Source organism: Panthera leo, chromosome F2 (assembly GCF_018350215.1).
Source record: "Panthera leo isolate Ple1 chromosome F2, P.leo_Ple1_pat1.1, whole genome shotgun sequence".
Lineage (NCBI taxonomy): Eukaryota > Metazoa > Chordata > Mammalia > Carnivora > Felidae > Panthera > Panthera leo.
Window position 1 is genome coordinate 47,727,200 of NC_056695.1, and position 17,018 is coordinate 47,744,217.

The following is a 17,018-nucleotide window of genomic DNA, read 5'->3' on the forward strand; positions in this document are numbered from 1 at the left end:
ATGGCATTGTTATTACTTGTTTATTAACAAAAATGTTAGCTGGGCAATTACTATGTGCCAGGACTATTCTAGGCACTGGAAATCTAACAATAATAAAATAATTCCTACCTTCAGGGAGCTTAAAGTCAAATCAGGGAGACATATGATTAAACAGGTAAGTGCCAAATAGGCTCATAAGAACTGATTTTAAAGGAGGTATAATCTTTCTCTCAATCCCTCCACTCAAAACAAAACAAAACAAAACAAACAAAAAATGGGAAGAAAAAAAATTTCTCTCTGCTTTGTAGGGGTTGTTACCCACCTCAAATAACAAAGGATATAAACATTCTCTGAACATTGCAAAGTGTTATAAAAATGTCAAGCAATAGAAATTAATGATTTAAACAGTCCCTGTCCACTAACTCTAAGGCAAAAAGACAGTGGTTCAGTGGCTTTTTCCATTAAGCAAAAATTTCAGAAAATAAGATTTTATAAAAAGCAATCCTTTCAAAAATCTAAACTCTGTTGCTGTGGAGTTAGCAATTAGTGAGAATTAGATTAACATCAAAGAACCGTATCAGAGGGGAGAAGTCTCCTATGAGGAAAGCAGGCCTGCCATTTTATTCACGGTAGACCCATTTTTATTTCACTCTCCCTGAATAGGAGGGCTCAGTTACCTAGACTCTTCTCTAAAATTGAAAGGGATTTCTTAGCAAGAGCCATTCACATTTCTATTTTATTCAAAAAGAAGCTTCCAGATCAGCGATAAAAGAAAATCTGTTAAAGTCAGTGCTAGCACATAAACCTGCAAGCAGTTTTCAGCAGACATCTTATAAAAGATTATGCTTGAGAGAAGTTTCAAAAATCAGATTTGCTGTTGCAGATAAATATAGTGTCTATTCTCAGCTTCTAAGGTAGAAAATGTTCTATTGGAGCAGTTTACCATCTTTTTCTCTGCCTGGAAAAGTCGATGAGCTTCTAAGGGCTCTCCGGATACCATGGTAACCGCAGGATTCTGATCAAGTCTGTGGTGTCTGGGGTGCAGGTTAAGAAACCTTAAAATGCTACCTAAGAAAATATCCATCAGCGACGCTGCTGGTATGTTTGAACTGGACATACGACACATTCACTCCAGGTGCACATACAGCTGTGAGCCTCTACTGAGCCCTAGCACTGAACCAGCACTCAGGTAACCAAGTGAATATAAGACACCATTGAAAAGAACTCACAGTGGGTGTGGTGCCCAGTGAGCAGCAAGTTAACTATAAAATATTCAAGAATGTTGGGGCACCTGGGTGGCTCAGTCGGTTAAGCCTCCAACTCTTGATCTCAGCTCAGGTCATGATCTCAAGGTTTGTGAGTTCAAGCCCCGCATAGGGCTTGCTTGGAACAGAGACTGCTTGGGATTCTGTCTCTCCTTCTCTCTGACCCTCCCCTGCTGTGCTCTCTCTCTCTCAAAATAAATAAATAAACTCAAAAAAACTTTTTGAAATGTACAAGAATGTATAGGAATTATATTGTAAAGTTTTAGCTTTTATTCCAAATTAAAATTTTATTCTCCGGTTTTTACTGTAACTTCAGTTGTGAAAGTCTTTCATGAAGAGCACTTCAGCTAAGTATAGACCCAAGAAAAAGCTGAATGTTGAGCAGGGGAACAGTAAGAGGGTCAGAAAGAAGTTTACATTGTTCTCTGGGGCTTCAAATGCAATTAGCCTGAAAAATTATCAAAAGGAAAAGGAAAACTATTGGCCTATAAAAAGAAACGGCATTTTTTGGCTTTCCCAGTAAGGCAAAATCACATCTGGCATGTGGGACTCTGTGAAGTCCCACAGTACCTAGACTGTCTCCCTAGAGATAACATTTTCCCTTCACCCAACAGTAATGAGCCAATGTCAGATGACAGAGACTTTCTTTCACTGTAGCATATGTGTGCATGTTCACACCAGTGTCAGATTATACCAGGAATCACTTTGGGGCTCACCATAGACAGGAACAAATGAGCACCTCAATCATTTTCCTTATGTGTGAAAGAAATTTGGTCACTGACCCAAATGAGCTTCACAAAGCCCGTGAGTGAGCTGAATTTTTTCAGGAAATATTTAGGAAGTACATGCTAGAGCATCACAGTGAACCAAGAGCTAAAAGAGACACAAAAGAAATGCCAGGCCTGGCCCCTTTTTACCCTTTGATTGAAGAGATAAGACAGACTTGCAGGAAATAGGTAGCATTTTGTTCCATCTCTCTTGCCCCGTAACACTCTCCATTTCTTCGTTGACCTCATGGAGTCCTTCGTCTTGGCATCCGCCCACCCACCCTATCCATTAATCACTTCCTCTGTCTCCAGGATCCTCCCCACCGATCCCCACCCCCCCACACCCTTTGGTCTCCTTTCCTTCTGCCCACAATCTGAAATGCTCGTGGTCTCTTCATAGAACCCTCAGTATACGTGTCTTCTCTTTTTAACCCTGGATCCAACCTGTATTCTGTGTTCTCTGCTCCAACACTTAACACTGCTGGAGAAAAAACACATAATCACAGAGATGCCTTGAAGAAGCCATGCAGAAAGGGCCACCGGAAAATGTTAATCCCCCAATTAGAACATAAATTCTTCGAGGACAGGAACTGTGTCTTGTGCTGTTTCGTTAAGCCTAAGGGCATCCTAGCAGGCTTAATTATCCTTGTTGCAAAGGAGTTAATACCAAAACCAGAAAGACTGAGGACAAGAAAAGGTCCATACTCATTAGACAGATAAACTGATTTTTTTAAACTTTCACACATAGTTTATGTGAAAATAAACACAGCTATTCCAAAATAAAACATTCAGTAAAGCAGCTTTAGAAGGCACTGATAGTTAAAAAACAGCTGGTAAAAGTTATTCTGTGGATCTCAGTTATTCTGTGAAGAGTTGTAAAGCTCTTCAAACATATTTTATAATTCAGAATAGTTTCTAACGCAAGCTTTTTCTTCCTGTTAATTAAAGCAATGTAGTAAGATCTCACTTACTATACTACATGGCAAAGCACCTCTAAAACTTCACCAAATAGCAGCCATCCTTGGGTCTTATCTGTATACCTCCAGGGGAAAATGAAAGCATCTTCCCATGTTAGCCAGAAAGGTAAATATCAAAGGAATCCTGAAATAACTCATCACAGAGAGGAGAGAGTCAGCATCCTATCAGGCCAACAGCCACTATGAGGCATAAAGTTTCAGTGTGACATTGCTGAGCCTGAACAGGGGGTCCCACGGAGTCTTGAGTACTCTGAGTCCACACTGCAAATGTAAAATGTTCTTCCCTCACACCAGTGGCGAACCTGTCTCAGAGCCGGGTGGGGGTCACTGCTTTGCCAGGCCAACTACAACACAGGCCACGACCCTCATTCCAGCTTGGCAGGAACAAACCCAAATGTTGCCTGATTCTCCTACAAATGTAATAATATCTAACAAGAGGCTGATTGGACAGCCCAAGATGTCATTTCCTCTAATTAAGGAATGCTCGAGAAAAACCAAAATAGCCACAAAGCACTGTCAGCAAAGCAATCAGCAGCGACAATTAGCTGTCAGCTCACAAGCTTGAGCTGAGCCTTGTGCAGGGAGCAGGGCTTGTAGCTGTGGCTTTCCAAATCAGCATGACAGCAAGAGTCCAGGATGACAAGGCCGTGGAGAGGGTCCAGAACCTGCTGCACACCGATGCGTGAGAGGAGCGGCAGCAGCTTGTTGGTTGGTGGGTTGCTGTGTGGCAATGGAGGGAGACCCTATGAAGAATCCTACAGTGACCTTCCAAAGTAGCTGGAAGTCTGCTGGCTACAGCCCATGCTGCATTCGCCACGAATGACCCTTCTCTACCTGGAACGATGCTACCCACTCTTGACAATGTATAAGCAGCCTGTCTGCATCTCCTTTGTGAGGAATTCACAACTCCAGGGCACGTGAGCTCTCTCCCTTCTCAACTCCCATAGCTGATTTCTGTCTATACTACAAGGTCATTAACAGGAGGAGTTGAGAAAAGTATATAAAGAAGCAAATATAACACAACTGTGTCACACTATGTAATAATACATAATAAGATTGCCAGGGAGCGGGGGTGGGGGGGTGGGAGGGGCGCCTGGGTGGCTCAGTCGGTTAACCATCCAACTTCAGTTCAGGTCATGATCTCACAGTTCATGAGTTCCAGACCCGCGTCAGGCTCTGTTCAGAGCCTGGAGCCTGCTTCAGATTCTGTGTCTCCCTCTCTCCCTGCCCCTCCCCTGCACGCATGCGTGCTCTCTCTCTCTCTCAAAAATAAATAAACATTAAGAAAAAATGTTTTAGGAGATTGTGTGTGTGTGTGTGTGTGTGTGTGTATGTGACAGACATATATGTATATACAATTATTAGGAGGAGCACCACTGTCTCCTCCCCCGCACCTCTGCCTGGGCACATAAAACTGTTTGTCTTCTTAAAACTACTGGAAAGTAATTTCTACCCTTTGCTGCATCCCTTCTCAAAGGGTATGCTGGGGCCAAGTAAGGAAAGGGACTTGGAGGTCTGGGCACCCTCCCTTCTACTTCTGGCCTCACACTTTCCCATGAAAGTGTATTTTAGCAACAGAATAATAGGAGACCTGATTATAGCTGACCCTGGCCATAATTTAAGCTCATTCTCAATCCAGCATCACTGGGAATAAAACTGATGTCTTGCTCCCTGTCTGAAGTCTGCAATTAGTTCTTCGCCCATAGCAAACCCAGCCTTGATTTCTTTTGCAGCAGCAACATGTCCAACTCAAAGATACATTTCCCAGACTCCCTTGCAGCTAAGGGTGACCACTGACATTAAAGCAAAATTCACTGGCCTCAGGCAACTGAGATAACTCTTTGTCTGGGTTGGCTCAGCTGGGAGGCATGACCTTGGGCTTTTCTGGAGGGCTTCTCTATCTACTTGCTGAGAACAAACACATACATGATGGTCCCAAGTTGAAAAAGATATGTGAAAACAATTTAACAATATTGCCAGGACTCTTTGACTTCATCTCTCTCACTAAGGGGAAGGAAAGGTAGGCCTGCAAATACCTGGGTACAAAAGCAAAAGGAAAGACGAAAGGAAGGCAGGCACTATGATAATCCAGTGATTGTGGCTGGCTTTTTTATGGTATCAAAGGAAAGAGGACAACTTGAGAATTGGGATGAATGTAAAATTAACTTTTATCGAAAGATGGGGAAAAATGAAGAAAACTAGAATTCTGGCAGCACATTCTCATCACTGCATCACAAGGTACTCAAAGTTGGGAAGATTCAAAAGCTGAGGGCTCTTGGCACGGGTCTCCACAGAGGGATGGGTCCTTGGCTAGACCTTGGCTTTGAAGCCTCAATAGTAGCTTCATGTAGGAACTGAAACCAAGGTGGAGAGGAAGGCCAAACTGCCCCTATGAGGCAGGCTTCATAGGTCTAAGAAATACCTTTCTTTATAAGAGGAAGCAACAGAAAATCCCTGCTACCAGACAGAGAATCAAGGGTTTTGAGCGCTAGGGACCAAAGCTCAAAAAAGAGTTTGAAAATAAAGGCATTAAGTATGCATATCAATCATTATTGTTCAATGAAATCCAATAATTTAACTAGACAATGCATTTAAATGCCTTAATTCTGTGCACTATGTCCCGATTTATTCCTAAACTGGATTACCTTCACAATATTTTGACTTTGAAGGATTTTAATCTCATTATTAAAAGCACAGTTGGCTAAAAAGGAAAAGAAATAGTGATTATGTAAAACACCACTTCTCAAAGATCCGAGTGCGTAAGAATCCCCCCGGATCTTGCTACCTTGTTAAAATGCAGGTTCTGATTCATCAGGTCTGAATGGGACCTGCATTCTGCTAACAAGCGCTCAGGTGATGCTGATGCTGCTGGTCCCCGGGCCACTAGTGGATTAGCAAGGATGTAGAGGGTTAAACATATCCAAGCTGCAAGTCAATGTGACTGTTCCTGAGATGGCTGGGGAATCAAGATCTGTCTGGAATCGTCTGGAATTATGATACTGCACTGCTCGGCACCATGGACATCTGGCGTTCCTCAAGATACTGCACTCTACCCCTTTTCTGAGAAGCTGCAAACCTCCAGAATGCCTGCTTGCTGTCCCTTTCTTGTCTTCTTTTAACTTGCTTCCCTTTCTCCTCTTTTCTCATGAAGGCAACTAGAGAAGGGAAAGGCAATCTTGCTCCTTCCCTCACCTCGGCCCACAGAATCAAGCTATTCTATTGTGTGATTCCCATCCCTATACGCAGTTATTTCCTGAGAAAGAAAAAAGAAGGCCAAGTAGAGCCAACCCAAGAGAAGAAGAAAATTTAAATCCTCTCAGTGCTCCCATTAAGTTTTCAATTGTGGTTTTACTGCCTTCCTTTATTTCAGCCTTCGTCCATTTCTAGCTGGCATTTTTATTTACAACCCAAATTTTCCTTTATTGACAGTGGCTTTAAAAAGCTGCAACACAGTTCTGCATCCACTGAAGACAAGACCGCCACAGAAAATATCGCTTCCTAACAATGAGAAAAAGCTGCATAATTCCACAAAATCACAACTTGTATCGAGCCGGTCAGACAGCTAAGATTACAAGGCAACCAGGTGGACTAATTTAGAGAATGACATGGACCTCCAAGGAGAGATGGGACACACAAACTGTCACCTCTGACAGAGTGCTCTAGGAGGAAAGAGCCATCATAAAAGCAGGGAAGAAAAAAACAGCTGAAATGTTAATGAATCCTAAAGGGCAAGTATGTGCTAGCATGGAATCCCTGGGAGCCTGTCTCAAGCTTCTTTTCCCATCGGCTTCCAGTGGGTACTCACGAGAAGGATGAAGGGGAGGGTCTGAGACTGAAGAGTGATTCTTTATTTGGGCACAGGCAAGAAACCCATCCTCTTCCCACAACTTTGTTCCACATTAAGCAAGAGCTTTCAACCACTGGGAGCGGAGCAGAAAACCTTCCCACTCCCAAGATCCAAGCAAAAAGATCCATGGATTCTTGAGAAGGGCAGAAGCAAAAGCTATCTACCCCTGATGGAAGGACAACAGACTCAGGCCCAGAATCCAGTGCTGACACAAAGAAGAAATCTGCTGCCACTCAGCGAGGGGCAGGATGCTCTCTCCCACCAAGACACCCACAGACACAAGGCAGAGATCGGCTGCTGTGAAGAGGAGCAAGGAACCAGGACAAAGCCCAGGTCCCAAGGTGTGGACCCACAAGGCCCGCCCAAGACTGAGGCTGGACCAGGAAAGCTGACGACCTCACCACCAAAGTGACCACATTACACCGAGCACCGAGCAAAATGAGCACCAACGTGGAGAGAGATCCCCTCAGCGGAACAGGTGTGGCACGTCTGTCGAAGGCTAAGGACGGGGTTTAGACAGTGGGAAAACCCTCTGGCACACCAGGCCAACTAAGCATAAGGTGACTACGGTCCACCACTGGACAACGCTGGAGTCTGGCGGGCTGAAGGTAACTACAGCCACCAGGAGCCCAAACCCCCCCAAACTCCTTATCAACAACGGTTCCTGTCATCTGCTAACAAGCTTACTTGAACCCTCACATCGATGACCTTACAAAAGAAAAAGTGTCCAACATGAAACCAAAATTATGACGTATTTTAAAAACTAAGGAAAAACAACCCACTGTCAGGATAAAGCAACTTACAGAACTAGACAGCTATGACTCACATATTGGAACACTCAGACTGAGATTTTAAAATAGCTATGATTAATATGTAAAAGGTGCTCATTAAAAGAAGAATAAAATGCAGGAAAAGATGGAAAAAATCATGGAAACTGTAGGAAACAAATTCTAGAAATAAAAATGTATATCAGAAGTAAAGGTTTCCTTTGATAGGCTGATGAGGAGATAGGATACATTTAAAGAAAAGAATCCGTAAACTTAAAGACTGGTCAAAAGAAATAATCCAAAGAGAAAGGAGAATTTTTTTTTTAAGTATCCAGGAACTGTAGAACAATATCAAATAGTCTGATATGCATGTAATTAGAGTACCAGAGGAGGAGGAGAGAGAAAAAAGTGCCAAGGTAATTAAAAAAGAAAAAGGATAGCTTTTTTAACACATAGTGCTGGAAATTTAGATGTCCATATAAAAAAGTAAACCTTGACTTTTACCTCACACCAGATACAAAAATTACCTCAAAATGTGTCATATAACTAAATGTAAAGCTTAAAACTATGTAATTTCTAGAAAAAAAAAAAACAAGAACATATTTGTATTCTTGGTTTTAGAATCCTGACACCCATAAGAGAAAAAAATTTGATTAAGTTGAATTTCATGAAAATTAAAAACTTCTGATCTTCTAAAGCACATGTTTGATAAAAAGCTTGTATCCCCAATATATTCGATTATAGATCAATAACAGAAAGATAGGTAACGTGAGTTGAAAAATGGGGGAATGATTTGAACAGACATTTCACCAAAGATATACAGACGCCAAAGAAACACTTGAAAAGGTGTTCAACATTAGGAATCACTAGGGAAGTGAGAATTAAAGCTACAAGAAGGTACCACTATATACGAACTCAAATTGCTAAAATTACAAAGACTGATACTAAGTGCTGATAGGCTGTGGAATAACTAAAACTTTCCTATATTGTTGACTGGAATGCAAAATGGCACAGTCACTTCTGAAACAGCTAGAGGGATTTTTCTTAAATAACGTTAAGCATACAGTTGCTATGCTTACCACGTGATCCAATAATCCTACTTGTAGTAATTTACCCAAGGAAAATGAAAATATAAATCTGTACAAAGACCCATTAATCAGTGACTACAACAGCTTTGCTAATATAGCCCAAAACTATCGATAACCCAAGTGTTCATCAACTGGTGAATGGATAAACACATTGTGGTACATCCACACGATGGAATTCTACTCAGTAATAAAAAAGAACAAACTACTGATATGGGAAAAGCAGGCAGGAATCTCAAAGACTTTATGCTAAATGAAAGAAGCCTGAAATGAAAGTTTACATATTGGACAACTTGATTTACATACTATGAGAAAAGAAAAACCCTGGAACAGAAATCAGATCAGCAGTTGTCAAGGGCTGCAGGTAAGGAGAGTCCAAAGGAACACTCTTTCAGATGTTGGATATACTCTGCATTGTGACCGTGGTCATGGTTACATGATTGTATACAGTTGTTGAAATTTATTAAACCATAAATTTCAAGAGAGTGAATTTTACTGAGTATTACTTACACCTCAGTAAGCCTAACCAAAATAAATAAATAGATAGATAGTACTACAGACAGCTTACTTGACAACTATATCATAAATAAATATTCATTTAAAAAAAAAAGCTGCTCAACTTAAAAAAAATAGTATTACAGCAAAAGGAATGTGCTTGGTCAAGTGTGTATCCACATAGAAAAAATTAATCTTGACCCTTTACTTCACATCATACACAATACAATCAATTTCAGATGTATTATAGATCAAAATGTAAAAATAAAATCATACAGCTTTCAGAAGAAAACAGAAAACATCTTTCTGATCTTGGAATAACGCCAAAATTTCTTAAATAGAACAGGAGTGCCAACCACAAAAGAAAAAAAATGAATAATTTATATCATTTTAAAGGAATTTCTGCTCATTAAAAACTGGAAGATAAACCACAGGAAAAAGAGGAGATATTTACAATACATATAAACTGGCAAAGGCTCAAATCCAGAATACTTATTATTAAACATGTCTACAATTCAATAAGAAAGACAATTCACTAAGACAACGCAATTTTATTTCCAAAAGACTTGAATAAGCACCTCAAGTTTTTTAAGATTTGAAAAGGATTTTCATAAACAAGATACACAAATCGTCAATTAATATATGAAGATGTACCCAACTTCATTAGTCGACAGGGAAATGCAAGTTAAAACTACAACTTGATATTATACGCCTATCAGCAGAGCTTAAATTAAAAAAACAATCCAACAAAAACAAAAAATACCTTGTATTGGCAAAAATATAGAAAATCAGAACTATCACACACTCCTGATTGGCAGTTAAATTTTTAAATTAATGCAACCATTTTGGAAAACTCTTTGATAGTATTTGCTGAAGCGGAACATACACCTACCCCAAGACCCAGAAATTCCCCTCCTGCATACAAAGCCAACAGAAATGTGTCTATAGAGCCACAAACAAAACTTACCAAAACTGACTCAGGAAGAAATAGAAAACCTAGATAAATCAGAAGTTAAAACACAGGGTAAAAATTCCTCCCTCAAAGAAAACAACATGCCCAAACTGGTTCATCATTAAGTTTCATCACACCTTCAAGGAACCAGTAATTCTAATATTTTGAAAACCATTCCTGAAGAGGAAAATACCAGACAGGAAAATTTTGGCCAATCTTGGGACTAAAATTTAGCAAACTATATCTCGCTGAGTATAGAAAGGATAATGCACCATGATCAAGTTTGGTTTTATCTTAGCAATGGAAGCTAGCTTAACATCCTAAAATTAATTAAAGTCAATTACCATGAACAAGATTTTTATCAAGGGATAACAATCATTTGATCACCTCAGTAGGTTAGAAAAGCATTTAATAAAATTCAACATGCAGGTGAAATAATTCACTTTGAACAAACTAGGAATAGGAGAGAAACTTCTTAACCTGATAAAGAATATTATTAAAGTAACACCATCAAATCATGTCCCATAATTGATTTGACACAACTTAACTACTGTTGCACGTTTAGATTCTTTCCTCTTTATTTGGCTATTATAATTTGTGCTGTGATAAACAGCTTTGTGCATGTTGATAAAGTTGCCTAACCTCCCTGTGCCTTAATTTCCTCATGTGCAAGATGAAAATAAAGCAGCACCTGACTCAGAAGGCTATGGCAAGGCTCAAATAAGATGTTGGATTTAGGTCTTAGGGAGTCTTGGAAGAAAAGTATGGCTTATAAATCTGAAAAATCTTATTCTATATTTACCTGGTGGCAGATTTCTCAAAGCACACCGTAGGCTCAAGTCAGAAGAAGTCACTCTGTCAAAAACAAATAAAGTTATTGTCTTAGGTTATCAGGAACCAAGGATGTAATATCTGAGGAATGCAACCGATGACGGGAAATACCACGTGCTCCGGGATTCCCCTGCACCATTTGGACTTCTGCCCATCCCGGCTTCCTTCCCCCAGTCAAGTGAGGATGACTACTATCATACTCTTTTCATCTGCCCTTGACCTACAGCACTCCATTTCTGCCCAGCAGCCAGAATGACAATTCTAAAATTTGAGCATGGCACGCTATACCTCTCCTGGAACCCCTTCCACAACTTCCTCTTACTCTTGGGATAAAGGCCAACCTCCTTGCCATGTCTTCTAAAGGCCCTTCATCATCTGCTGCCCACCTACTTCTCTAGCTTTGTTTCTCATCTCTGTTACCACTGTCTGTGCTCCAGCTACACTGGACTTCCTTCAGCTTCTCCTTCGTTGCCACCTCCCTGCTTTTATACACACGGCTCTCCCTTTCCTACTCCCTTCCCCACTCCCTCCCCCTTCCCCACTCACCTCCACATGACTAACTCCTACTGGTCCTTCCATTCTCCACTCAAGTGTCACTTCTTCAGCCAGGCCATCCGCTCCCCTTGACTATCTTAAATTCCTCTATTTACTCTCCCAAAGAAGACTGCACTTTTCTCTAACATCATGCATGCAACTACTTACTCAGTATATCTCGTCTTCTCTGTGAGCCCAGGGATCACAGTTATTTTGTTTACAGCTATATCCTTATGCCTTGCCTAGCACTGGTCTCACAGTAAAAACTTAATAAATATGTATAGAGTAAAAGAATTACTAAACTCCCTCCTCATTCCTGAGCTTTCTAACTCATCTTTTGATTCATGCTGCTAATTTAACAGACTTCCTCGTTCACTACCACATACCATCAATTGTTAAGGTTCACTGATTGTACAGACAATGCTGTTTTATAGAACAGTAAGAAAAAAATGGCTGCAAATTAAATTGTGATACAATACTAACATTTAGAACTTTTATTTTATACTTATTGAAAGAGATCTCTATTAGACTTATGTAATACCTGAGTTTTATTATACCCATCAAAAAGGAGAGTATGAAAATGTAAGTGAAATAAATTGGTTAGGTATGCAAATTTACTTTGGTTTAGGCATTCAGTCGGAAGCCACTCTTCAAATGACAGTTGACATAATATCCAATGAGTGTGTTTTCCCACACAATATTGTCCTCTATGCCACCAAAGCCTTTAGTAATGCAGCATTTCCTTTTTTTTAAAGTTTATTTATTTTGAGAAAGAGAGAGAGTGCATGCACATGCACGTGGGAAAAGGGCAGAGAGAGAGAGAGAATCCCAAGGAGGCCCCGCCCTGTCAGCACCGAAACCCACGTGGGGCTCGAACTCACGAACCATGAGATTATGTCCCTAAGCAGAAATCAAAGAGTCGGACGCTTAACCAACTGAGCCACCCAGGCGCCCCAGCAATGCAGCATGTTTTAAAAGTGTTCAAGTATTGTATCTGGGATCTTCTTCTGAGCTTCGGATGCTTTTCCACAAGTGTTGGTGTTGGCAAGAAGATCTTACTAATAGAGGCCAGGAGATTTCAGTCAACACCTAGGACTTACATTCCTTTCTCAGATGGTCATCAAATGGATCGCTGACTGAAACAACGAGGGGTTTCCGTTGTCTTGTCCTGCTACCAGAACTACCAAGTTCACACGTGCCCAGGCAATGCAACTACAGCACAAATACCACCGGACCAATTGCAACAAAAGATGCATTTGGTTGTAGACACATTCCGGTATCAGAGTCTCAAAATGTGAGAAAAATAAAACTCGACTCAGAAGCAATGAAACATGAGAGGTTAAAAAAAGACTCTTCAGAGAACTTAGGAAAGTCAATAAAGCAAGAATGCAAATAAATAAAAGGAATAAAAGTCAATAAAAGGAAGAATGCAAATTCTCTCTCTCTCTCTCTCTCTCTCTCTCTCTCTCTCTCTCTCTCTCTCTCACACACACACACACACACACACACACACACACACACACACACACAAAAGCATGATCAGAAATTTTGACTTCTCACACACTGAAGTATGGAAATGAGTGCTCAAGGCACTGGCCTGGGAAGGCAGGGGGCAAATTTGGCCCCACTCCACCAGCCAGGTCCTGGCATAGTTGCCTCCACCCTGGAGGAAGAAGGCAATTCCTGACTTTCCACCAGCCCAGCCGTGCCCTCATGGACAGAGTCCTCCCCGAGGTGTGTCCTCTCCCTAACTACTTTTAACCTCTAACTTTTTACCTATTAAAATACTTTTTCTTCCCTTATTCTCTGTGTATGATTTTTAAAAAAGAGACCTGCCCGCTTAAAGTTTTAGCTGTATAATACAGTGCCATTAACTATAGGTACCATGTTGTACGGCAGATCTCTAGAAGCCGTCCACCTTGCATGATTGAAACTTACATCCATTGAACAGCAACTTCCCTTTTCCACCTCCCCCAGCCTCTGGCAACGATCACTCTAGCTTCTGCTGTACGAGTGTGACTGCTTTAGACACTTCTGATTAAGTAGAATCATGCAAGCCTGGCTTATTTCACTTCACAGAATGTCCTCAGGGTTCATCCATGTTGCTGCAAATGACAGGATTTCCTTCTTTTTTAAGGCTGACTACTACTCCATGGTATGTATATACCATGTAAAATATCATTTTTAAGGACACCACTTTTAAGTTAAAGGAAAATCCTTAGAAACGTGCCATCACATTACAGCAGAGCAGACTATAGTGCCAGGGGTTTCCTCATCCCCACTCCAGTATTCCAGGATCTTGGGGTCTCAATTTGTGAATGCTCATCAATGGCAGAGAAAAGGAGGAAAAAAGAGACACCACCAAATAAGCCAGTGGGCGTCTCTGTGCCCCAGTTTCCTCACCTGTAAAATGGTCATAGTCAGGGTTCCAGGAGGAAAGAGATTACACACTCGAACGGGCGTTTTTTTTTTTTTTTTCAATATATGAAATCTATTGTCAAATTGGTTTCCATACAACACCCAGTGCTCCTCCCAAAAGGTGCCCTCCTCAATACCCATCACCCACCCTCCCCTCCCTCCCACCCCCCATCAACCCTCAGTTTGTTCTCAGTTTTTAACAGTCTCTTATGCTTTGGCTCTCTCCCACTCTAACCTCTTTTTTTTTTTGAATGGGCGTTTTAATGAAGGGGATTATTTACAAGGCATGGACAGGGTTAAGGAAACTGCCAAGGGATAAAGTAGGTACCTCCTATTGACCAAATCTGAAGAGAAGCCAGAGGGCAGATAAGCCCATTGATGTAATTCCTGGAGATGAGCGTCCCAAGGCTGAAAACAATGTTGAGAAGGAGATGACAGAGAATTTGGGGATGGCAGAGAATAAACACCCAGCACACGTCATCTCTGAGTTCCCATAGAATTCTAATATTCTGTGACCATTCTGGTACAGAATTAAGCTTTATAACAGCAAGAAAAAATTCTGTTTACTTCAAAGATTTGAGGATAATCCACCAGGATGCATTTTTTCATCCCTCTGTCTGCTTAGCCCAGATAACAGCACTCATTTGCTGCTCCTGGAAACAGCTCATATTAAGAACATCACACTAAGCAGTCCCTGTTTTCCTTTAACCGAGCTCTTACGAATGTAGTGGGATTCCGTTTGGAGCTAGTAATTGATGTTCCTCCTCCTCGTCTTAGCCCCTGAGACCCTCCCCTTTTCCGGAAGGAGGATCCTGTAGCATCCACGACCTCACAGATGAGATGTTCCAGCAGGAGCCGAGAAAAGGCTTTTGGCTTTCTAAAGCCCAGCACTTAGTCTCAGAGCACAGACAACAGAGCCAGAGCAATGTTTACCACCTGCTCCAGCCCCCAACCCCACACCCAGACCAGAAGATTATTTTGTGGGGAGAAAGTGTAGAGAGAAAGGACCGAGCAGACATTGTGGTTCCTGAGCATGGGGCTCCCACAGCCTTTCCCCACAAGCTGAGACAGTAAATCGTTAAGTACCCCATGGGTTATTTCCCTCTTCTCACTCACAACTCATTTTCAAATCTCCCCTGCTTTCCCTGGCTGGGCCAGGCTCCAGGTACCACCTTGCCCACCGCACGCCCGCCCTCCAGCAGCGGCGAAGGCTACAGGCCTCGGGAGTCACGGGGTGTTCAGTCCTAGGACACAAGTGTGAGATTTCTAACTTCAGAAATCAAGGATCCTTTCAAAAGTCTCATCTGGATCAGTGGTTGCTTCTAGAGAAGTTCCTGGTATCACCTGTTTTAAGGACTCAGGCAAAGGTGCTGTCCAGTTTCTAGCATCTGTCCTTTCCGGCATTTCGAGGCAATGCCATGCTCCCAAGTGCATGGGGTTTTGCTGAAACTGTTCTACAGATGTCCAGCTGGGTGGAGGCAGCCATTAGAGAGATGTCACACAGTGGCGTGAAAGCTCTCTCAGAATAGAGGAGAGTCACGCTGAGTTAGAATGAAAACCCATTTGGAAAAAAACAGAAATACGTGTTCTGAGAAAAACACATCTTTCCTTCTTTCAAAGGAGTTAGGTTATTTCCAAGTGGCTTCATGATGTGAAAAAAGACTAACTTCTGGCAAACAAACTAAAAGCAGGAGGGAGGCTGCCATTCTGCCCATTTGAAAGGGGGAGTCTAGGTGGGCTGGAGGGTCCAATAATTATCTGATTGACTGTGGCCAAATTGCCTCACCTCTCTGTGTCTCGTTTTCCTCATGTGCAAAAATACCAGGGGTCTGGATTAAGAGAATTACTGAGGTCCTTTCCAACTCTAAGAATATATGACTTTCGAGCTGGAAAAGAGACTTTCCAGTTCAGAGTCCAGGGATTTGCTATTGAAAAATGAAGCAATGTAAGAGGAAACGCCATTATCAGCCAACGGGCTGTAGTCTGACAAATAACAGAAAAGAAATGCTCTGTGGAGCCTGTCACTTGACACGTTATAGCTGCATTCCCAGCGTGGATGATACCATACAAATGGGTTATTCCATGCATCTCGAGAATGCCCCGACCATATTAGGAACTCTCCTAAGTGGCTCCTCTCCTCTGTAACATTACACAGTGCCGTTCCTGACATGGCCATTTCAGTCAGCTTCAGACTCAACTCTAGATGAAAATATTACAGTTGGATGATTTGTCAAGTGCTAAGTCTAATCCTTGCAGCTCTTTTTCCAGAGTCCTTAAAAAGAAGAGTGCCAGATGTTAGACTTGTATATTTAATGGGAAACTGAATGGGGAAACAAAACAAAACAAAACAAAACGCAGCAAGCCTCGTTGTAATATTTAACTGTTTTTGAAAACCCACCATCTAAACAAACCAAAAATAACATATTTTCAAAACTGTGACAAAGTCAAATGTCTCTTAAGTACAAAAAATAAGTCTGTCATGGGCCATTCAGAATAAAGCAATCTGTCAGTTGTAAAATGCGAGCACTCCTTTATAAGTAGTTTGCATGCTTCCAACTCTCTCAATAAAAACCATGTTAACATATCAAAAATATCCAGAGAGAATTTCATCAATGTCAGAAAACACTAGCTAATCAGTTACTTAGGTGACATCAGGCTGGATCTCCCACAAGCACTTAGCACTTATCAGGGATAAATATAACTCATCATCTATTGCCCAAGCTGGTCCCCTTCTTGCTATCCCTTTCCACTCATCACACCAGCCAGGATACTGGACATCATTTAATACTCCTCTCATTGATAACCAAGTTCTATAGATTGCACCTGCTGAGCGTCTCGGTCTCCTATCCTCGTCCCTACTGTCCCTCCCCAAGTCAAGCCTTCACCCTCTGTCTACTGGACAATTTCAAAGTCTCTTAGCCTTTCATGTCATCAATTAATTCATCCATCCTCGACATTTATCTTTTTCAAAGATAAATGACATTTGACATGTCATTTCCCTGTCCATACCCACTCTTCAATGGGTTACTTACAGAAAGAACCTAAACTTCAGCATAGTGTCCCCCCTCACACCATGTGCTCCAACCTGGTCACAACTGCTT

At 41.5% G+C, this 17,018-nt stretch overlaps 1 protein-coding gene across 6 annotated transcripts in view; it reads right to left on the bottom strand.

Annotated features, from left to right (window-relative positions):
* Positions 1 to 17,018, bottom strand: part of NCALD (neurocalcin delta) — a 394,624-nt gene that overhangs the window by 260,570 nt on the left and 117,036 nt on the right. For all 6 annotated transcript variants that reach the window (XM_042924083.1, XM_042924089.1, XM_042924086.1 and 3 more), the window contains exon 2: positions 10,937 to 10,989. The gene's annotated coding sequence lies outside the window, so the exon portion shown is untranslated. The remainder of the gene's footprint in view (positions 1 to 10,936; positions 10,990 to 17,018) is intronic.